The sequence below is a fragment of the Periplaneta americana genome, chromosome 8, assembly GCF_040183065.1.
Source record: "Periplaneta americana isolate PAMFEO1 chromosome 8, P.americana_PAMFEO1_priV1, whole genome shotgun sequence".
NCBI lineage: Eukaryota > Metazoa > Arthropoda > Insecta > Blattodea > Blattidae > Periplaneta > Periplaneta americana.
In genome coordinates this window covers 50,568,047-50,590,015 of record NC_091124.1, presented here as the reverse complement: position 1 = coordinate 50,590,015, position 21,969 = coordinate 50,568,047, and the positions used below count along the sequence as shown (strand labels likewise).

Genomic DNA, 21,969 nt, shown 5'->3' with positions numbered 1-21,969 from the left:
TAAATAGAGTGAACTGTACGTAATTTCATTAATTTCTAGGGGTTATTCTTTGTGATATTTCAAACAAAAGAGTTTAATACAATTTTGCTTGTTTTTGCTTCACTTTCGAGCTAAAAACTGTTTCATATGACACATTTCATAACGTGTTTTGGGAAAACCATTCATTTGGTCCCAAGACGCTCAGTCAATTTAAGAGAGCAGTGTATTATGATAATAAGCAATTGAATGAATTTTAGTTTCATCCTTTAAATGTGCAGAAATTTAATCCGAACAAATGTATCTTTTCGAGGCGGTATCGTCTCGGACTCATATTCGGGAGGCTCGGGTTCAAATGCCGAGGCCGACCAATCTGAGTGTGAGTTTATTCGAGGTTTTGCCCATTCGCAAAGGCGAATGTCTAATGTCTAGGGGGCGGATGTCGATGACTTAAAAATGTACTTAAAAAGATCATTAAAATGCCCTTAAACTAATAGAAAAATTACATAACATTAAAATAAAATGATATTTAAATATTATTCACCGTACTCGCACCACAACTTCTTAAAATTTAGTCATCTTGTTTCAATGACTGCCCTGCAAATTTCGGAGAGAGGACGCAACTTCCTGGAATTTGGCTAAGATAAAGGAAAAAGAACATGCAACAAAATGAATGTTTTAAGGGGAAAATATAGATTTTAATGAGGGTTTACAATGTGTTTCAATCAGGGGTGGTCCATGTCAGTGCCTTCATTCTCCGTCTCCTCCTCCTTCCGCGCTTCACTTTTGCTACAGATCTTCCAGATGAGGAAGTGTGAATGACAAAACAAATTGTGGGCGCAGCTTGCATTCTTGCAATCTTTGTGTTAAAAATATTGTACTACAGTAGACATCCCTTCCGAACCATGTTGACACAACGTCCTGTCCAGGACACGGTGAAAGTTTCCCCCTTCCAAACATAAATTCTAAAGACACCCTCGTACCGACAAGAAAACAGTAGCGGTCAAAGTCCTCACTTAAACTAAGCTGCTGTCAAGCATTTTATATCACTTCCGTTGTGTGAAATGAAGTCTTCAGTGGAATGAGGAATGGACTTTAGAGTCTGTTCCAAACTATAAAACTTAAACTTCACTGTTATTCACTTATTCAGTAGATAATTACTACTGACCCATTTGATTAGAAAATTATTTAACAGACCTATCGGTAAAGAAGAAAGTAAAATGCATTCCAAATGAACTAAGTTCTTCAAAGTATTAAAAATGATAAAAAAAATGCCGAAAATATAAAAATGACCTACTAGTTCAAAAACGTCAAAAAATGCAAAAAATGTGGTATAAGAAATTACTTTTTTACGTTGATATTAACATAGAAAGGACTTCTATATTAATAGACATCGTCCTAAAGTGAAAAATAAAATGACTTTTCATTAACATCCGCTCCCTACTAATTGGAATTTATTTTTCATCTACCATCTAGCCCGAACGTCTGGTCTGGTCACAGATTTAGTAATAAAGTATTTATGCGAAGGATTAAAATATCCGTACTCTCATATATGTTTTTAAATACAGAGAGAAAATGGAGGCTATAGCGTGGTGGTGGTGGTGGTGGTGGTGGTGGTGGTGGTGGTGGTGGTGGTGGTGGTGGTGGTGGTGGTGGTGGCGGTGGTGGTGGTGGTGGTGGCGGTGGCGGCGGTTGTAAGGTCGTTTATATTACTAGAATGCGAAATTTAATTATACAGCAATGTTCAACCGCTCCAGAAAGATGAATGAATGAATGTTTATTAACTATGAATGGATGTGCTATTTCACGGAATCAATCGAAGATGGCATTTAAAATACCTTGTACCGGATTCGAAAACTATTGCCATTTAACCTGAAATGCTATTTGAGGAAGAGAAACGCAGTATCTGCCCGATCTAAATTCCAGGATGATAGCCAGAGACAGAAATTGCCTTGCATGTTGAACACCTATATACCGCCATGATCAACATACAAATTAAGTGAAGATGAATTGTTTAAACTGTGTTCGTATTACGAAGAATTAGCTATTAGCCACTACAGATACCAGGAAACAAACTGTCTGCAGAGTTCCTTACTTTGTATCCTTGAACAGATATTACAAGGAAAATACACTGCTTAAAATAATTAGAGGAACACTTGTCAATATTACAGATGTTATTCTGTAGGACAAATTAATAAAAAATCGTAATATTCTCATAGCTAGCAGTGCATATTTCTGTACAGATTACTGTGCACTTAACTGCAGAATCCCGGCCAAATAGTCACTCAGCTGAGTGCGCCCCTTGTATAATGGCAGTTGACTTGAACACAATGTCAACATATATGCTTAACTTGGAGTCAGGCCACAAAGGGAAACATTGAAGGAGGAAGGTTCGATCCGGTGCTGTTGATTGAATCCGGCGTAGCTCAGTGGTCAGAGCGCTTGGTACGTAGAACCAAGGACCCGGGTTCGATCCCCGGCGCCGGAGCGATTTTTTCTCCTCAAATATTAAATATTAATTTATCTGCTTTGTTTTCTTTTTAGAAATTTTTACTCCTCACGTGTGTGATACAATATGCTGACTGCGGCTGCAGTATTTGTTCTGTTGGGTTGAATGGCGGGAAGCGCGTAACACACGTGAACAGGAATCAAGGCTGACGCAATCATTAGGAAAATTATTTTAAGTTGCAATCGAATTTCGTAAGCAATCTGCAGTAGGCTCTCGAATATAGACTACGACAATACCATAAAAAAAGTCCATTCATAAGCAGAAAAGAGAAAAAATGCAACAAAAAGTAGAACATTTCCTAAAAAATGACCAACAGACAATGAAAGACCAGAAAATGCAACAAATTCAAAATAAAAGTAGGCTATACGAGGATCATATTGAAAGTCGTGAGCAACCCATTGTTATAAATCTTAATTTTTATTTTTCGATAAACCAGGTACATCATCTTAATATAGACTTTTCTGTCACTTTTCAACATAGTCTCTATTTCTTTGCACACATTTTTCCCGCCGTTCTGCAAGTCTGAAAATTCCCTTGTTGTAGAAGTCCGTTTCATCTTCCCAAAGACACTAACGCACTGCTTTCCGGATGTCCTCCAGCGTCTTGTAGCGTTGGCCTCGTAGCTGCTCCTTTACAGAACTGAAAAGATGGTAGTCGTAGGGTGTCAAGTCGGGACTGTAGGGAGTTACGGAAGAGTTCTCCACCCAAATGTTCTGATTTTCTCCACGGTGACACTATCAGTGTGAGACCACGCGTTATCGTGTTGCAGGACAATCTTCTTTCCAGGGCGTTTCTCGCGCAATGCACGACGGAGCTTCAAAACTGTCTGAATATAGCGGACGGCATTTATGGTCTGTCCAGGTTTAAAAAATTCAACCAAAATGCATCCCAGAACTCATCAACTCCTTCCTTGTGCGTTTCGTGGGGCAGTTCGAGGGCGACCGCTACGAGGCTCATCTTGGATGCTCGTATTCTCATCTAATACTGCTGGCGCCCATGCTCACATCTCCGTATGCACGCTGAAGTCTGAGGTGAATTTCAGCAGTAGATTTTTCTTCTTTAACAAGGAATTTAATGACAGCACGCTGTCGAAACGAACCATCGTTGTCGACCATTTTGCAAACATTGTCTGTGGTCACATTATAGAAGTTAATGTCGTCACAATATGTCAATACATAGTGTAAAGTCTGTAGATTATGATCATAATATAATCATTTTTATTACATTGTTGAAATTGAAATTATAGCAATGTGTTGCTCATGACTTTCAATACGACCCTCTGTATTTGTTCGTGTTGAAGAGAAACGAGTTTGTATTGGCTCCTCCATTGCCTGTAATTTCTCAGAAAAAAAAAAAGATATTTCATCAATTACCGAGCCCTAGATATGACAATTTTAAGGAAATTCAAATTTCGGAGAAAAATGGACAGAAATCATCAGCTGACTGAACTACTCGTGGGACTGATTTCATGCTTCAAGTCGCGATAATCACAAATTTAATATGCACTTCCTACTGAACTCAGATAACATTGACGGGAGATCGTTATATGACAGGGACAGATGAGTCCCATGACGAAATACCGATAGTTCCCTCTTTATAACTTTTCATAGGAATACTAGTTTGGTTGACGTACTATTCCGAGTAACGGTGTGGGACTGACGGCAGCACTCCTGTCGATTATAATTACGTATTCTGGACAGTATCCATCGTTGTGAAGTCTAATTTCCAACTTCGGCCGTTATATAACAGTGGGGAATATTTTAAACTGTAACAAAAGTCTATGTATGAGGCATAGAGTAGGCTTATATCTTGCAATAAAATACATTTACAATAGATATAAACTCGAGTCAGATAAAACAGCTATAAAACTCTGCAATAAAGTAACAAATAACAGTTTTAATTTCGTTTTTATTATATTCGAAATACTGCAAAAGCAATGAAAGAATATGCAGCATTGAAAAAGCAAACAGACCAATACCGTTACGAAGATGGACACCTGAAGAATGAGGACGTTGCGTTGGTATCAGAACGTCGATCAATATGTCTGAGCGTTTATATGCACACAAGCATTAACGCCAATGAGAAACCATACACTGCCAGTGTCCCAAATGTAGCAGTGTATTAGGTCTATTCCACAGCGACCAAAATTTGTCCGTTTGGTTTCAAAATTAATAGGCTAAAAATTAACAAAACAATTTATGCCGTATTGGAAGATTTTAACAACGAGTTAAAGATTACTATCTGTCAGAATATATGATAATTATTCGAACAATTTTAATGTGAAACGTTTAATTATGCCAGAAATTAATAAAATATTGTATAGCACACGGGAATAACCAGATTTTATACGCTCATGGAAATTATATCACCGTCGGCTTCGCCTCGGGCGCTAAACTTTCAAATCACCGTTAAAATCTAATTTTACTGCCTTTATACTATAAATTATCATTTATCTCTATTTGTTCTCTGTTGGGTATCGCCATAGGGAACTCGCGGTTAGCGTTTTCACAATAGAAACACAAAATAATTTTTGCTCCTAGTTCACATTTCAATTTGACTCATCTATTTTACTGTAATCATTACTAATCTTATATGTGTGTTATTCTGTGTTTTTGGCAACCCAGGATGCCTGGGCAGATTATTTCTTGGAAATAAATTATACTAGTGGCTTGTGCAGCAAATGCTGCAAACTAAGTTCATTAGACGTTCAAATAAACATTTTTCAGATTTATTTTCAATGAAGAATACTAGACATTCGGAAAGTTATTTGCTTCCATAATAATGAAAGATACTCTCTCTCGAGCCAATACTGAAGAGAACCACGCATAGCCTATAAATATCTACACCACACCCCCATTAAATATACGAAAAAGACCCAACCCCACTTGATTAATAACTATAAAAATATTTGATTTTTAATAATATTATTATCTTACGTAAGTTTTATAGCTTTCAGTAACATATACTATATATACTATATAGCCGCCACTCAGTAAAATATAGAAATCAAAATCTAATTTAAATTATTCTCTACATCTACTTATATAACCCCAAAACGTTTCACTTTCATATCATCAATATAGCATTAATATGTATAATTAATGAAGAATAGTCATTAACTACAATAATATTTCATTTATAATAGTAATAATGTCATCAAACCACCTCAAGTTTTGTAGTTTTTAATATCCAATACACAGCTGTACCCAGAAAATTACACACCACAGAATCGAACCTGTAAATTATTTTTAGTAAGTTAAGTTTTTAATAACCAATTTAATTTGAGCTCTAAATATGTGAGCATTCTTGCAGATCATGGCCTTCGTGTAATATTGTTTACTGTAGTGTGTGTTTTGTTTTATTCTGAAATGCAACACGGCCGACTTGATGCTCGCTTCGCTTCTCCTGAATGCAATTAGCTATTTCTCAAAACTGACCACAGATGGATTTTGGAAAATAGGAAAATTATGTAGGAAAATTGACATTTCACTGAAAACTACTATTTTTCCGAAAAACTTTGGGTTCCAAGCTTCAAAATGAGGGGCCATTTATTAAAATCCGTTCAGCAGTTTTCTCGTAATTTCCATTACCAGTTCTAATTATATAAATTATATGTTGTATTTACAGCTATTGTTGTTAGGCCTTGAAAGTTAGAATTCCCACATTGAAACTTGTTGCTAGGGAAACCATTCTTCATAACATAAAACTATACTGGAATAAACTCATCACAGTGCACTTATTGTTACTTAGTTACCATTACAGTGCAGTTTTGCGAAGGCTTTGGAACAATATCGCTCTAAATTTTCAATGCAAAATATATTATATTTGCAATGTTAGAAATACACTCAGGGACAAAAAAGCCGGACACTTCTATATTTGCTTGTATTTTGTTGCCAATTATTTCAAAATGAAACAAAGCCCATTTAAACAAAATAATGTTTCATTTAGCACCTTATACGACAACATTTGAAAAAAAAAATCTCTGATGAGAAAATTTACAAAAAATTACAAAGGGCGTATAACTATGGCATCGTTTGGTCTAACTGTTTTTTCATTTTATGGTGCCTTAAACATTCAAAACTCTTTTTAGTAACGGGTATTACCCCTTTGGCTTGAATAACTGCATCCATACGTCTTGGCATGCTCTCAATTTGGTTAGCAATGTCTTCTTGAGGAATAAGTTCCCATTCTTCGCCAAGTGCTCACCTCAACTCTTGTAACGATTCTGGTCTCGGTCGTCTATTCTTAACACGCCGTCCCAGCATGTCCCACACGTGTTCAATTGGGTTCATGTCTGGACTCCTTGCTGACCATGAAAGAACATGGATTCCCACTTCTTGGAGATAATCTCCGACCGCATGGGCAGTATGCGGCCGTGCATTATCATGCATTAAAACAAAATTATCGCCTACAAATTGGCCAAATGGCACAACATGATCAGCCAAACATTCATTTATATACCTATCAGCTGTTAGTCTTCCATTTTCAACAAAAACCAACTCTGTACGAGCATCCGTACACACTCCTGCCCAAACCATCACTCCACCACCTCCATACGGCACATTTTCGGAAATGCAACACTGTGAAAATCGTTCTCCCCTCCTTCTTCAAACTCTTTCACGTCCATCAGTTGAGCACAGATTGAAACGGGACTCATCGGTGAACAGAATACAGCTCCACTGTCCATTTCTCCAATCCCTGTGATCATTTGCAAAACGCAGTCGTTCAACTCGATGTATCCTGAGAAGTCTGGGACCAGTTGCAGGTCTACTTGATATCAGTCCACTTGCTTTCAACCTCCTTCTAACTGTTTTGGCCGAAATTGGGCGTCCATGCATGTTAACAAATTGCTGGGCTACACTAGTAGCTGGCAGGTTGCGCTCCCTAAGAACTCTCAACACCATATACCTGTCTTCATTTGGATTTGTAGCTCTTGGACGACCCGAACCTGGTCTTCTGGTATATTCTAGGGTCTCTCTATACCGTTTTATGGCATCATGGGTTGTGCTTCTAGCCATATTCATAACATTTGCAATGTAACGTACACTGCGTCCATCATCGTAAAGGGCTACAGCTCGAGCCACATCTTCAGGTCGCATCTTGTTTTAAGACAAATGTTACAACCCCACTTAAACTCAGAAAATGTAAAAATAAAGAAATAACGAATGATAACGATAATGAAGCACAAAATGGTTGAGACAAAATTGTTATAGCTGAGACTCCGAAAGCAAAATTGGAATATTTGGTTGTAATGGCTTGTTTATAAAACAAAAAACAATCAACAATGTATACACGTCTCCATAATAACAGATGGCTACCATAATATTGTATGATAAGATAATATTTTGCAAAATACCAGCAAATATTGAAGTGTCCGGTTTTTTTTTTGTCCCTGAATGTATTATCTTGCAAAAAATGATGTACAATACACGTTTGTGAAGTGCATTACAAAATCTCGGAAATTGAAAAACTCGCTCTGCTCGTTTTTTTTTCAGAATTTTCCTCGATTTTGTAAAAAGCACATCCCAACCTTGTACAGTATCATTCCTCATATCCGGCAACTGTGAGACAAAGCCAGTGCTGGATAACTAATTTTGCCAGATAATTGGAAAATACGTTTGCAGGTTATGTAAAAACACACTGTAGGCCTACTTCACAAACATTTTTTTTCCATGTTGAAATTTAGCAATTTTCATATAGATATTTAAAAATAAAGTTTTGAAATACGTACAATGTTTATTTTTAGTACTGAATACGGTAATGTACATTAATCAGTTCATAATTATTGTAACACAGTAGTAATACATAATAGCGTAAAAAATACTAAAAGTTTTCGTAACCTTATGACAATTTTAAATAGCGGTCATGTGACGTGAAGAGCAATGCAGCCAACGTCGCAAATATGAAGACGATGAAGTAACGCTCCATGATTTGAGCGTAAGAATATTTCGCTTGCGTTTCGCGGAATCCAATGTGCAACAGCAGCGCTTAGCGGTAATAGCCATGATACTATTTACCATTCGAATGAAATTTTTGCGCGCTGTAGGAACAGAGAATTTCACAATTTCCTATTTAGACTCATCCAACACCCTTTCAAAACGGATGAGTTCAAGAGGTAAATTTAAAGATATCGTCTTTGTGCATTGTTTGCAAGGTCCAAGTGACAGCTTACCGATGCTACCCGATATACTCCAGAGACATAACGGTTCTTTTGTCTCTGTTTTCACGCGTGAACAATGTAAAGAGTAAACACGATATGCAGCATGTGCGATCCATGAAAATCACTCACATCTTCGTCCGACTCTTTCCTTTCGCATGAATGACTATGTTTTTTGGCCAAGCCAAAAGTGCCGTTGTTTTGGTATTGCCGGTTATTCGGGTGCCGGATACGAGGGATTTTACTTTATCGTAATAGCCTATACCATACTATTACGCTATCGTAGATGGAAAATTGACAAAAAAAAACTCTTTGTTAACATGGCCAATTGCTTGTATAAAGTTACCTTACTGGAAATGCAAAGCTCGATACCAACCCAAGTATAACTTAAATAATGAATTCTACAATAACCATTATTACACGACATCAAAGTCACAGACGATTCATTCTTCGATTTTTGTGCTGTCTCAAACAACCAATTTCCAATAAAATTATTACAACGATGGTCGACTAGAAAGTAATTTCTTCGCGTTTAAAATGTTTATAGTATAGTTTATATTCACATCTTCACATATTCTCTGCCAGTCTTCACATCTCTGCCACCAATTGACAAGCTCATTAAAGCCGTCACCACTTCGATTATGACAGGTTTCCTCGTCTATTTTTATTACATGAGGAAGAAAGAAACTGGCCTCCCTATCCCATTATCTCCTGGCCTAGTTGCCTCATAAGTGGCGTCATGTTGCTATCACTTGCGGAGTTCAGACCTGTCTTCGGACGTTCATGTTGTAGTCTATATCTCTTTTTATCTTGAATAAAATATGTACCGTAAGTCACATGGCACCAAGTAAAGGCTGGTTCACAATAAACCGGAAACGGAAACGACAAAGAGAACGAGAACGGAAATAATGTTAAAATAAATGTATTTAAATGTGAGCATTCACAATAGTTAATTGTGAATACTCACATTTAAATGCAATATTTCCGTTCTCGTTCTCGTTGTCGTTTTTGTTCCCGGTTTATTGTGAACCAGCCTTAAGACTGTTAACATGTAGCCTATCTTCTTTTGTAATGACCTCAAGTAACTTGTTCAACTTCGCGGAAATATGTGGAAAATGTTGCAGCTCGCATAAAAAATCGATCTTATAGTCTCTACAATGTGGAAAGTAATGTAACTACGCAGATTTTAACAGCATTCCTTCGATAGAGTAAAAAAAAATTCTAATACCATATTAATCCGAAATAAATGCCTTTCTCAGAAAAAAAAAGTCCCCCTAAATGTTAACAATGTTCTACTATCCCTACGATTCTATTTTTTTACTCTTATCATGAGAGAAACTGAGAAGGAATAATTTATCAGATTTCAATTTTTAAATAAAATGGACGGTTTTCTTGCAAATTAAATAAAAAGATTAACACGTATCGTTATTTCAAGCAATTGCAAAACTGTATTATGTACAGTAGTGGCAAAAAAAAAACCGGACCGACCCTTGTAGCTGATTTCAGAGCACGATAGACTGGTAACCAAGACTTTCGTGGTTCGAACTCTGCCTGGGAGGGGAACTTTTTTTTTTTGTTTCTTATTCAAATGTATTCCCAATACTTTTCGATCGCAGCGATATTTTACTACTTAATTAACTTATTATTCCCAGAACATGAATTTTATCAGCAATCGAAAAGTATTGGGAATAAATCTGAATAAGGAACAAAAAAAGTTTCCTTCCCAGGCAGGATTCGAACCACTAAAGTCTTGGTTACCAGTGTATCGTGCTCTGAGTGAACAAGGCTCTGAAATCAGCTACAAGGGTCGGTCTGTTTTTTTTTTTTTTTTTTTTTTTTTTTTTTTGCCACTGCTGTACCAAAACTGCTGTGTTTTGACAAAGATTCCAACCTTATGGACACTGTCAAAATCTTGCTCCTCCTGAGCAATATTTCCAAGAAAATTTTTCTGCGGGGTTATACTGCGCTATAGAATCAAGAATGTGCAAGTCAGGTAGATAAGGAGGACTATGAGGTCAAAGTTTTAGAGGACCTATTAGAAGACCACGGTAAATTCGTTGCCAAAATGTTTGTAGACAATGTGGTTTCCAACATCAAATGGAGACAGTGAGACTAGGTTTTCTGCATATACCAAAATACAGATGAGGAGGAGAGACCTGACATGTGAGCTGTGCGAGAGGGGAAGAATGTGTTATCATAAAGTTTGTTTCATGGTGGCGAGCCACCAGCATGGCTCAGTCAGTTACGGCGCTTGCCTGCCGGTCTGAAGTTGCGTTCGGGAGCGGGTTCGATCCCCGCTTGGGCTGATTACCTGGTTGTTTTCTCCGAGGTTTTCCCCAACCGTAATGTGAATGCAAGGTAATCTATGGCAAATCTTCAGCCTCATCTCGCCAAATATCATCTCGTTATCACCAATCTCATCGACGCTAAATAACCTAGTAGTTGATACAGAGTCATTAAATAACCAACTCATGGTGGCTAATTTTATACGGATCTACCGACATGGAAGTTCATCTTAGACTAAAATCTATCTTCCTCGTCCATACTCATTGTGATATATCCACGGCACATGATAAGGTCACAGAACAGGTCTTGTCTCCCCTACTGTACTTATCGACTATCGTACAACACTTCTTGCAGATAATGTTGGAATTATGCTAGGTGTATGTTTTGGGGCTGTATTTGAATACTGATGGCGTTATACTGTGTTTATTGTGTAGAATTTTAAGAAAATGGGTATCATAAGAAACATATAAAATTCGACAATGAGACATGCGTTAAAATTTCTATTTACTTCACGAAATATCCACCGAAATATAAATATGTATAGCACAGAAATCAGAGTCCTATTTCACCAAACAATCAGGTTCTTATTTATCTACGACAATTTCACAGTTTATGTCTAAAAATTAATCCCATCCCTTTTTTTCTGACAAGACAGAAACTAATCGATTCGAATGAAGATGAGATTTTAATCATTTTGTGCTCTGTTGTACGTGTTACGAAAGTAGCAGCATTTTCTTACGTAATACGAAATAAAATATACAGTGAATAAGAAAGATTACGACGTTACTCACGAAGGTAAAATACTTCAATTGAAATGTAGTATACAAATGTCTCAATACACTAAATCGAATTGCTTATGTATGAACCTTTCCGACTATAGCAGACTTCTTGGCTGTAGTTCTATTCTGATAAAAAACGAATGTGGTTAACCTGATTACTACCGTAGTGTGTCACAACAAACTTACATAACCCGATATGACGAAGATGTTCTTTTATACAAATCACGACAGCTTAGTGTACTGTAAGTGGCAAATACACAATAAAGCATTCTATGGCTGTGAAATTGGATCCTCTGAAAACAAGACAATCATGTTTAAACACAGCGGGGATGAGATTTCTCGGAATAGCTGAATACACTTTCTAAGATCACGGAAATTACAAAATTCTACACTTCTACAGGAACTACAACCCATAATAATTACACTGGTCAACAAAATTAAACTTTTTTTTTTTGTTAAAAGGTAAAGAATGGGTGATTCTTATATCACTTTCCGTGCTGATTTCAAATATATTTTCAAAATGTTTCTATCACGCAGTGTTTTTGAGTAATTATATGAAATGTAATTAAAAATTTTCTAGTACTTTGTAACATTTTACCAAAAATCATATTTAATTACCTAAAATGTGTGTGAAATAGATTTTAGGCTATACTTGGTTTAGAAACATCTCTTTTGAGTATCCAGCAATAGTCTGCCAGAATATTTGGGCTCCATTTTTCCTGGTAGCGCCTTTCTATTTCAGAAAAATCTTGAGGAAAGCGCTCGCCACGTTCGTCGTTCACTATCCGAAACTTATGAGGAAAGAAAAAATAGATGAGAATCCTAGAAGTTATTTTGAGATATATAATACATCCCATTACGTTATAGTTCTGAATCAACTCGCTGACAAGTTCTCTATTATCATTTCATCTGAGGATCCTAGAAAGTAACAATCTGTTTAATGAACCTTGGTTTCCCGGCATATCATTGGCATTGGAAAAGGCATGTGACGGGATCCTTTTAGCCAACCAGTTAATAGAATTACATGGAGCACAACAGATTTTAGGGGCCCAGTTCCTGTCCTCATCTATTTTACAATAAAATAGCACTCGTAAACTCTTTTAACTAGTGTAGTAAAAATTTGCCTGTGTGCTCTCAGAGTTAACTAACCACAAACAAAAATTGTTTATGTAATGACACGGTATTTCGAGGTATGTTTCACTTTATAAGGTACTTTTGCCACGCTTAAAATTAGGGCAAAGAAAACACAGGTTATGAAACTTGTTTCATGAATGTAAGTTCCATTTCAACTGAGAATTAATACCAGCTCTCACAGTCTTACGAGGAATAAAATTTATTTTTGTGAATTATAACTACAGTCTAGTATATAAAATCACGAAGCTCAATACGTAGGTAATATCCATCCATAGATAGCTGCTAACCAGTAGGTTCGCTACTATCGCCTCATCACAGACAATGCGAAATAGTACCGGCACAGTCTGTTCCTAGTACCCTCAACAACTCAAGCTCCGTGACTGTATATACTAGACTGTGTTATAACTTAACAGGCAACAAATATCCAAAGTTATAGGTCAATTAAGCAATAAAATGATATATTTGAAATATTTTCTTTCCACTAGTATATTAAGAAAATAATCAATAAAATAAATCAATTTTTCTAACATTACAAAAAAATGGTGGGTGGTATAAAAATTCTGACTTCACTTTTGGAATTAGCAGATTAAATTACATAATTAACAGCATAAATTTTACATTTAACAAAATCACTGTTGACCAGTGTTATTAGACACTAAACACGCCATCGGTCTCTATCCTGAGCAAGATTAATCCAGTCTCTATCATCATATCCCATCTCCCTCAAATCCATGTTAATATTATTTTCCCATCTACGTCTCGGCCTCCCCAAAGGTCTTTTTTCCTTCCGGTCTCCCAACTAACACTCTATATGCATTTCTGGATTCGCCCATACGTGCTACATGCTCTCTTAAGTACTAAATACGATAACCTGTCACTGATAAATTCGACCTTTTTTACTGCTGATTTTATTCTTTCATGAACAAAGAATCCTGTTCCTAATTGGTGATTATTGTTTCCTTCCTCGTAATACAGTAAGTAATCTCCTATTTGTGATATGCCATTCCCATCTAACCTAACCTCTTGTACTCCCACGAAGTCTATTCTATATCAGGCTGTTCTTTTGTTACTAATGTTACCCCACCTGTTCTACAAAAACTAGTTACGTTCCAAATCTCATAAACTTATTCCTTTACTGTGGTCGTGCCAGAGAATCAGTCCTACTCCGAGGCTTATTGTAAGGTTTCGTAACAAGCTGTTTTTTACGGTGATAGGTTGTCAGCCCTTCGCCCAACCCCCAAGCTGGAGGACCACCCCTTATCGGCTGTCCACGACTGCTTATTCAAAATATTCGCAGCTACCCTCCATATCTGGAGGCCATCTCCTCTATCCGCAACCTGAGGACGCGCCATGCCGTGGTGATAGGGACCCACAATACATGGGTTTTAATGACACTTTCACTAATTTATACGATAAGTCAAATTAAACTATTATTAGATTAAACCAATTAAAATGATGAATTTAGTAAATGAAACATCGAAAGTTTTTATATTACCACACGTAATTGCGAAGAAAATTTTCTACATATGACAAGTTAAATGTAAGGTATGGGTAAGAAAATGTATTTGTTATTTACGATGGAATGTATTTCGGAGCTCTAGATTACAGTGCTAAAAACAATTAAGAAGAAATTGATTTCAAAATTATATTGTTTTTAAAGTTTGTATTTCCAATCAGTTTGAAATTAGAGATGAAAATGTTGCATATATTTCTTAAAAAAGAAAGCTGAATGCACTTGTTAGAACATAAAAGAAATGACAAGAATTAGTAATTACGTCTATTTTAGAAATAATCGCAAATTAAAAGCAAAACTGGATATAACATTTCCTAAGAATGGATGACAACAGACTCCTTCTACAAATTTTGAATTGCAGACCTGGGGGAAAGAGATCTCAAAAAAGTCTGACGATTTAATTTTGTGTATCAAAACAGATCATAAGTCCAAAATCATGAAGGATTATGATAATAATATTTCTCAATTTTTTTAAGAATTCAAAGTCGATAAATCCCATTACCTTATCGTGAGAAAACAAAAAGATCAAATTCACTTTTGTTTCATCACTTTCTAAAGCGTCGCCTCTTAACAATTATGCATTCAGCGTCAATGCCCTGAAGTCAACCGTCATTAAAAACGTGCAAAGATAATAAAATTATTGATATGAAGGGTCACAGAACAATAGAGGGAGAAACAGTGAAAGAGAAAAATGAAAAAGATGGATAGGTACAGAGAGCTATGGAGAATGAAAGACCGAGAGATCTCTCAATGCTAAGTATTTAGTTACATATTCCTTACTTAGCAGTCTTAGTTTCAGGAGATTTACTCCGTAACATGTTGCGTCAATTGTCCAGAATGACTCTAACAGACCTATAGAGGCCTAATCCGAAAACTTTTCAACTAAAGTTAAAGTTCTAGCTTTTAAAGGAAAAGAACAAATTACTCTCGGCTCCACAAGTAAAGAACCCTGGCCTCGCACCACTTCTACACAGATGACAGTGATTGACAGGCCAGTTGGGGGAAGTTGACTTGCTAAAACTTTCAGCTGTTGCCACATTTGCTCTTGGCTTGACTCTTTAAATGTATTTTCTTTTGCAACTGATTGGTTCTTTCAAAAATGGAAAATTCACAACACAGCATTCTCGGCGGTCTCCTGGCGGCATCTTTATCCACAGTTTCACTAATTGGGGGAGCGTGTCAAGTCAGATTTATGGCTTCCTGAACCCAACCCTGCAACGATGGTTCTTTACTTGTGAAACCAAGAGTAGAGTAACAATTTTAATAAAGAGCAACCCAACTGAACAAATTAGAAATTTCAATTATTTGGTCTGTCAAATTGACGAACATCAACATTTAAATTTAAAAAGATAATAAAACCATTTAATCATTCATTTGGAGCAATTAAGCGCACAATACTCAATAAATGTAGAATGGAGAAAAATTCTAAATTTTACAAGGTGATGTTCGTTCCATCTCCCCTGCATAGCAGTGAAATGTACAGTACTCAAACAGCATTTTATCAAATAGAGGGCAGAGATGAGATTTCTAAGGCCAGTGCCCTGATGTAGAAGAAAACACAAATAATAAGTAAATAATACATTATAGCCGCGTCGCTGTTATTTCGGTAGCCAATGACGTTGCAGCTCGGCTACATTTAAACGTGCGCGCGTCTTGTCATTGGTCGCTGATGACGTTATACACTTCCACTGCTGTCACATTTAGTAAACAGCTGTTAGTTAATATATTGTCCTGCTCGACGGCAGGCAGGTACATAGAATGTACAACAACACAGCCAGCTTAAGACGTAAACAAAAAGGAGGAGCGACGCCGGAAATAACAGCGACGCGAAAAGATAAAAGAATATCAATGCATATGCATACATAAACCATCCGAAGAATTCCTTCATTTCCAATTAGTCAAGAAGATCATATGAATACCGCCAAAAAGAAGAAAGAGGAAGGCAACCAACACGGCAGAAAGGTTAATTCGGTTATTCCTGAGATCGGAACAGATCACTGGGCATAAATCTTATAGATGATTATTATTATTTTCTACATATTTTATATTATGATACCAGGTAAAAATCAGATAGCCTATGTAATATATAAGCATAATTATATATATTTTACAAGAATTAATTCATTTAATTAATATAGATAATTTTACAAATTCTAGACTACCGACAGTGAAAAAAGATGAGACCAGAAGACCTGTGAAACATTTAATATTAAATGTATGAAATATTAAATTATTTTTGTAGGAAATTTTAGAATTTTATATATATTTCAGATGCAACTTAGACTTTTGTAAGCTTTTACAAAGGAAGGAAAGCTCGCCGCATACCATATTATGCTTAAAGCATTGTTATGGTGTAAAACAACTTTAAACCGATCATTTTCACACTTTTTTCATAAAGCAATGAAAATACTTTGATGTTTACTACAGCATTCGTATCAATAACATCACACTTTTGAACGGCATGAGCACACTTTACAAGTTCCTATAAATGCAGTACAACATTCAAACCAATCGCTTTACTCTTTTCAAATCGCTATAAAAATACTTTCACATCTATCTTTCCAGGCCTAAAACCTCTATCTTTAGTTATAAGGCGCTTGAAGACTGAAAAAAAAAAAAGCACGACTACTTTGCTGTTGAAGACATCTTTTCTCTTCAACAAACATTATACAGGGACATCATTTTATTTTTACTTCAATTTTTATTGTACCTGAGTTTTTGAATGTAATTCACTCCCACCCCTTCTACTAAGGAAGTACCAACTCTACACAGAACCAAGACCGCAGATAGTAAGCAGTACTGAGTTACTAAGTATAGTACGTTCCAGAAATATGTTCGCGTTTTCCAGTGACGAAAGAGCTTTCAATATTGAATCATATTTTCGCACAGGTACTGTCCGTTTGCCTACGTCGCATCCCGATTTCCCCCACCTGCTTCTGCTCGCCCCTCTGTAGTAGCTGGGCTGTCTTAGCTCTTTTCTGAAAACATGAATTTCTCTTAGGAATTGGAAGTTTACGTAATATTATACAGCTGTTTAATTTAACTTAAATAAAAGGGCCTCGTTAAGTAATTAACTGTCACGTGATTTCCTCCCTTTCTACAATCCTGCGGCATAACCACTTGGACGGACAGTAGATAGCATGTCTGAGTAATTTTATATTTTCGGGTCGGGCAGAAGTGAAGATTGAATTTACAGTACGTAGAGTAGGTACAGAATTATTTCAACATGAGTTACTAGTACGAAGGACGAAACTGGCAATTGAAATTAGATGCAATAGTCTATAGTGCAATAATATGCACAAAAGAACTGAAGCCTGTATCGAAATGAACGGCCACCACTTTCAAAATTGTGTTTAAATATTCATATTATGATTATTTTTCAATTTAACTTCTTTCCCTATATTGTACGCTAATGTGCTGTGGACAGTATAATATACACTGCATAATGAATACGTTCGCATGGATAACTCACTTCGTGAGTAAAAACACTTATTCTTAATACAGTACTGTACTTTGATTAAAGAAAAACGTAATGAAAATTATCAAACTCAAAATCGCGATATTTCCTAGTTTATGTAAATGGATGAACTACTTTTCTTCCTTCCTATACCTAGTAGAGTGATTTGTGTTTTACGCCAGTATCATCGAACTCCAGTCTTGGAGGGGGGAGCAAGCGGTTTTCCGGTTCTCTAAAGGTATAGACAGGTTAATATTAAAAATGTTAGTAAAAATAAAATTATGTCCCTGTACTAAAAATACTGAACTGCAGTCGGTTTTATAAGTTTCAAATACTAGACTAAAATGTTAAGTTTATAACCTGACAGTAGGCATCTTTAAAGTCTCATGAAGTTCTCAGTTTCTCATATTAATTTCTCCCCAACATAAAACACAAAATAAAATATAAATTTAGAGATTAATAGAAACAGGTTCGAACCTATGAATTCCAAGTCGAGTAAATAATTTCAACAAAAGAATGAGCGAAAGTTTTACTGAAATAAGTACCTTTCTTTCTTTCATGTGGTTTATAGAATGTATTGATTAATGGCTTATTGAATTTTGAATGATTCACTTCGTGCGTATAGTTTCTTCACTCTTGCTTCCATATTGTACTTTCATTGGTCGTAAGTTAGTGCTTTATGTTACGCCTTTTCTTGCTGTTCACAGAATTTCTTTGGCCCACATGCTTTCATGGTTCGAAGTCCTCTTGCAAATTTATTAATACAATCCGAATATACCGATATACACAAAGTGAATGTTTGAATATGATATTCTCGAGCATTTGCACAAGAGAATGGCCAAAAGCCTTACTGAATGTTGTTTGAAAATAATTTATGCCTTGCTTCACTATTTTACGTAAGTTTTACTTTGAAGATAAATGCATATTTCGATGCAGAAATTGTTTGCTGCAAGTAGGCCTGTATGTCTTCCTGTTTTCCTATAGGAAAACGTAATTTACTTTTCACATCATTATCATCATCACAAATTAGATCTTAGAAACTCTAGGTCAACTTCACTATTACTATCATCTGAACCAAGCACTGGACCATTTTCAGATTGAATTGTAACTTTTAATCGACTATTTAATGATGCTGTATCAACCGCGAGATTATCTAGCGTCGATAGAATCGATGACCTCTGTAAGATATTTAGCAAAATAAGTTCAAGGGCTTGTCATGGGATTACCTAATATTCGCCTTGCAGTTGGGGAAATCTCGTAAGAAACCGAAACAATTAATCCACGCGGGATTCGAACCTCTGTCCCAGCTCAGCTTAGAACCACAAGTCAAACTCGAGTTAGGCCGGTAACCTGAGACATGTGGCTTTTTCTTTTACAGCAAAAGAAAAAAACACATCTATTTAGTATCGATACTCCGTGGTGACGTAAACTAGGCAATTCCATTCTTGTTCCGGTTCTGTAATATGCGAGCAGAAGCTAAATTTGTATTCGAACCGTCATCGTTTACATTAACACGTGTTCTAAGAACATAAACTGTGTATAATATGATCTTAACTACGCACGACACAGACTTAAAATGACTGCATATTACAGTATTTTCATAGCTGCCAACAAGGTATTATTTGTTTGAATATAAAATTCTATATTATCAGTAACTATATGGCCGCTAATTCCACCGTATTCTCAAATCAACGGAGTGCTGATTAATTTGCTCTTACAAGCAAACATTCTCATGGGGGCAGATAAAAGAGTTATTTTTCTTCCACCATGTTAATAATGTCAAAATAAATGCTTATACAAATTTTGGCCACTCGATCGCAATTACAAGGGCCATCCGGGAAGTAAATTTTCCTGGGGCCCTTCACAGAAACAAAACACAATTTCATGCAATGATTTATTGGAACAGATACAGCAATTGTTTAGCTATTTTTCAACATATTCCCCACCGAAACTGAGATATTTGTCATACAGTGGAATCAACAGAGAAGTGCAGACGGCTATCTCACACTAGTTCCGATCCCATGGCTACAGACTTCTACGATATAAATAATATTCAAGTTATTGTTTATATTCTGTTATCGTTATTTAGCATTATAAATAATAATATTTAAGTTATCATTTTATTTTGTTATCGTTCGTTTGCGATATACTCGTAAATAATATTCAAGTTCTCATTTGTATTATGTTATCGTTCTTTAGCGATTATAAATAATATTCAAGTTATCATTTGTATTCTACTGTCGCTCTTTAGCGATATAAATAATATTCTATTTATCATTTGTGCTCTGTTATCATTCTTTAGCGATATAAATTATTTTTTTACTTGTTATTTAACGATGCTGTATCAACTACGAGGTTATTTAGCGTCGATGAAATGGATGATAGCGAGATGAGGCCGAGGATTCGCCATAGATTACCTGACATTTGCCTTGCGGTTGGGAGAAACCTCGGAAAAAGCCAACCAGATAATCAGCCCAAGCGGGAATCGAACCCGCACCCGAGCGCAACTCATCGGCAAGCAAGCGCCTTAGCCGACTGAGCTACGCCGATGGCGATATAAGCAACAGGATCTTTTAACGCCAGACAAGTGTGTTAAAAATTGACTATTATACGATAGCGTGCGAAAAGTATCTTAACACTAGTGCGAAAAGTATTTTAATATTGACTTTCAACTGTTTCCGCAAATTTACAATTGTTTTCCACCACATATCACAAGGCAACAATCACAACCGAAATATAAAGCACTTCAAACAAACGCAGGCTTGCTGTTAAAAATGACTGATTTTGGTTAAGAAAGTACACGAATTAAATAAATAATTGCTTCAACAATAATTATTTTAATGGTAACTACGAGTATATGAAACAGTTAGGAATTAATAGGATGCTCTACCACTGCTTCCTTTGGATGTGATAAAGTTTCACTGTTACAATGAGGAGGAATACAGCAGTGGAGAAGTCAAGTGAATTGTCTTTATGCCTGACTGTCTGAAAGTTGACTAGTGTACGACATTATTAAAATGTATTTTATTTTGTTACCAGGCTTTCTACACTCAGCTTGCGGTCTCGTTTCCCTAACATCTCTACTGACAAAATACATTGCCATTTTAACACATGTACCGCAAATAACTACTCTTGCACCACCACTTGCAAGGCATGAATGGAAATATATCATTTAGTATGTGTCCAATAAAAGATTAAATTATTTCTCAATTAGCGCACGTACAAAATCCAGTCTTTATAATCCTAAAAGTAAACCATTTAACTTCATCCACAAACTGTACGGCTTTTCTATGTAGGAGAATTCACATTTAGAAGTGGGACATTATGTTAAAAATAATATTCATGGTTCATAATGAGACTCTAAGCAAATTAGTTCCTGTTCGTTCAAAACCTTTAATATCTTCTTTATTCATGGGAACTCACCTACGCGTAACAAAGGAGTATAGCCTGAATAAAATAAGCGAACAGTAATCCCAAAAAAAAGGTCATCCACTACCTGTTTACTCATCTGGCCAGAGGCGATAAAAACTTTAATTTCTCTTAAGAAAGTGTTTTTCCATCTTCTCTGTCATATTTGTAAGTTTATTCTACATAATAAAAATCAAGAAGAACGCTGCTTATGTTTCTTTGCGTGGATAGTCGATGTGTGAGTGTGTGTGTGTTTTTCGAATAAAGACCATCAATTTCTTATTACAAATTATTTATAATACATAATACAATATAATACATAATACATAGAGGGTTGCCAACCTTCCCGTATTTACGGGAATCTTCCGTATTTTCCCCTAATTTTTTACTTTCACCCGGCTCTCGTACTTTTCTTTTCTTCGAATATTTTTCTCCCTTATTTTTCCATAAGATAAAAGTCATTACTCTAAATATTTGATTTTGCCGTTAATGATGATTGTTTATATGATAAATTTTGTTGTTCAACAGATGCTTACAATGTGCAGTCTTTATAGAAGGTAATGCTTTCCAGAAATGGATTTTAGTGCTTACCTGTTTAAAATCAAACAATATCAATATTATAAACTTGGAAAAACTGGATAGTTTGTTCTAAACATACCAAGTAGGCCTAGTAATGCCCATACAAAGAGGGTGTTTTATCTCATGAGCAATAATTGGATAGATGTTCGAAACAAGAGCACGACATATCTA

At 36.0% G+C, this 21,969-nt stretch overlaps 1 protein-coding gene and 1 non-coding gene across 2 annotated transcripts in view; one reads left to right on the top strand and one right to left on the bottom strand.

Annotated features, from left to right (window-relative positions):
* The window catches only part of Gdap2 (ganglioside induced differentiation associated protein 2), a 407,655-nt gene that overhangs the window by 368,783 nt on the left and 16,903 nt on the right, over nucleotides 1-21,969 (bottom strand). The gene's annotated exons all lie outside the window — the stretch shown is intronic.
* TRNAY-GUA (transfer RNA tyrosine (anticodon GUA)) lies at nucleotides 2,392-2,464 on the top strand. The gene has a single exon. It is a non-coding gene; the product is annotated as a tRNA-Tyr (tRNA).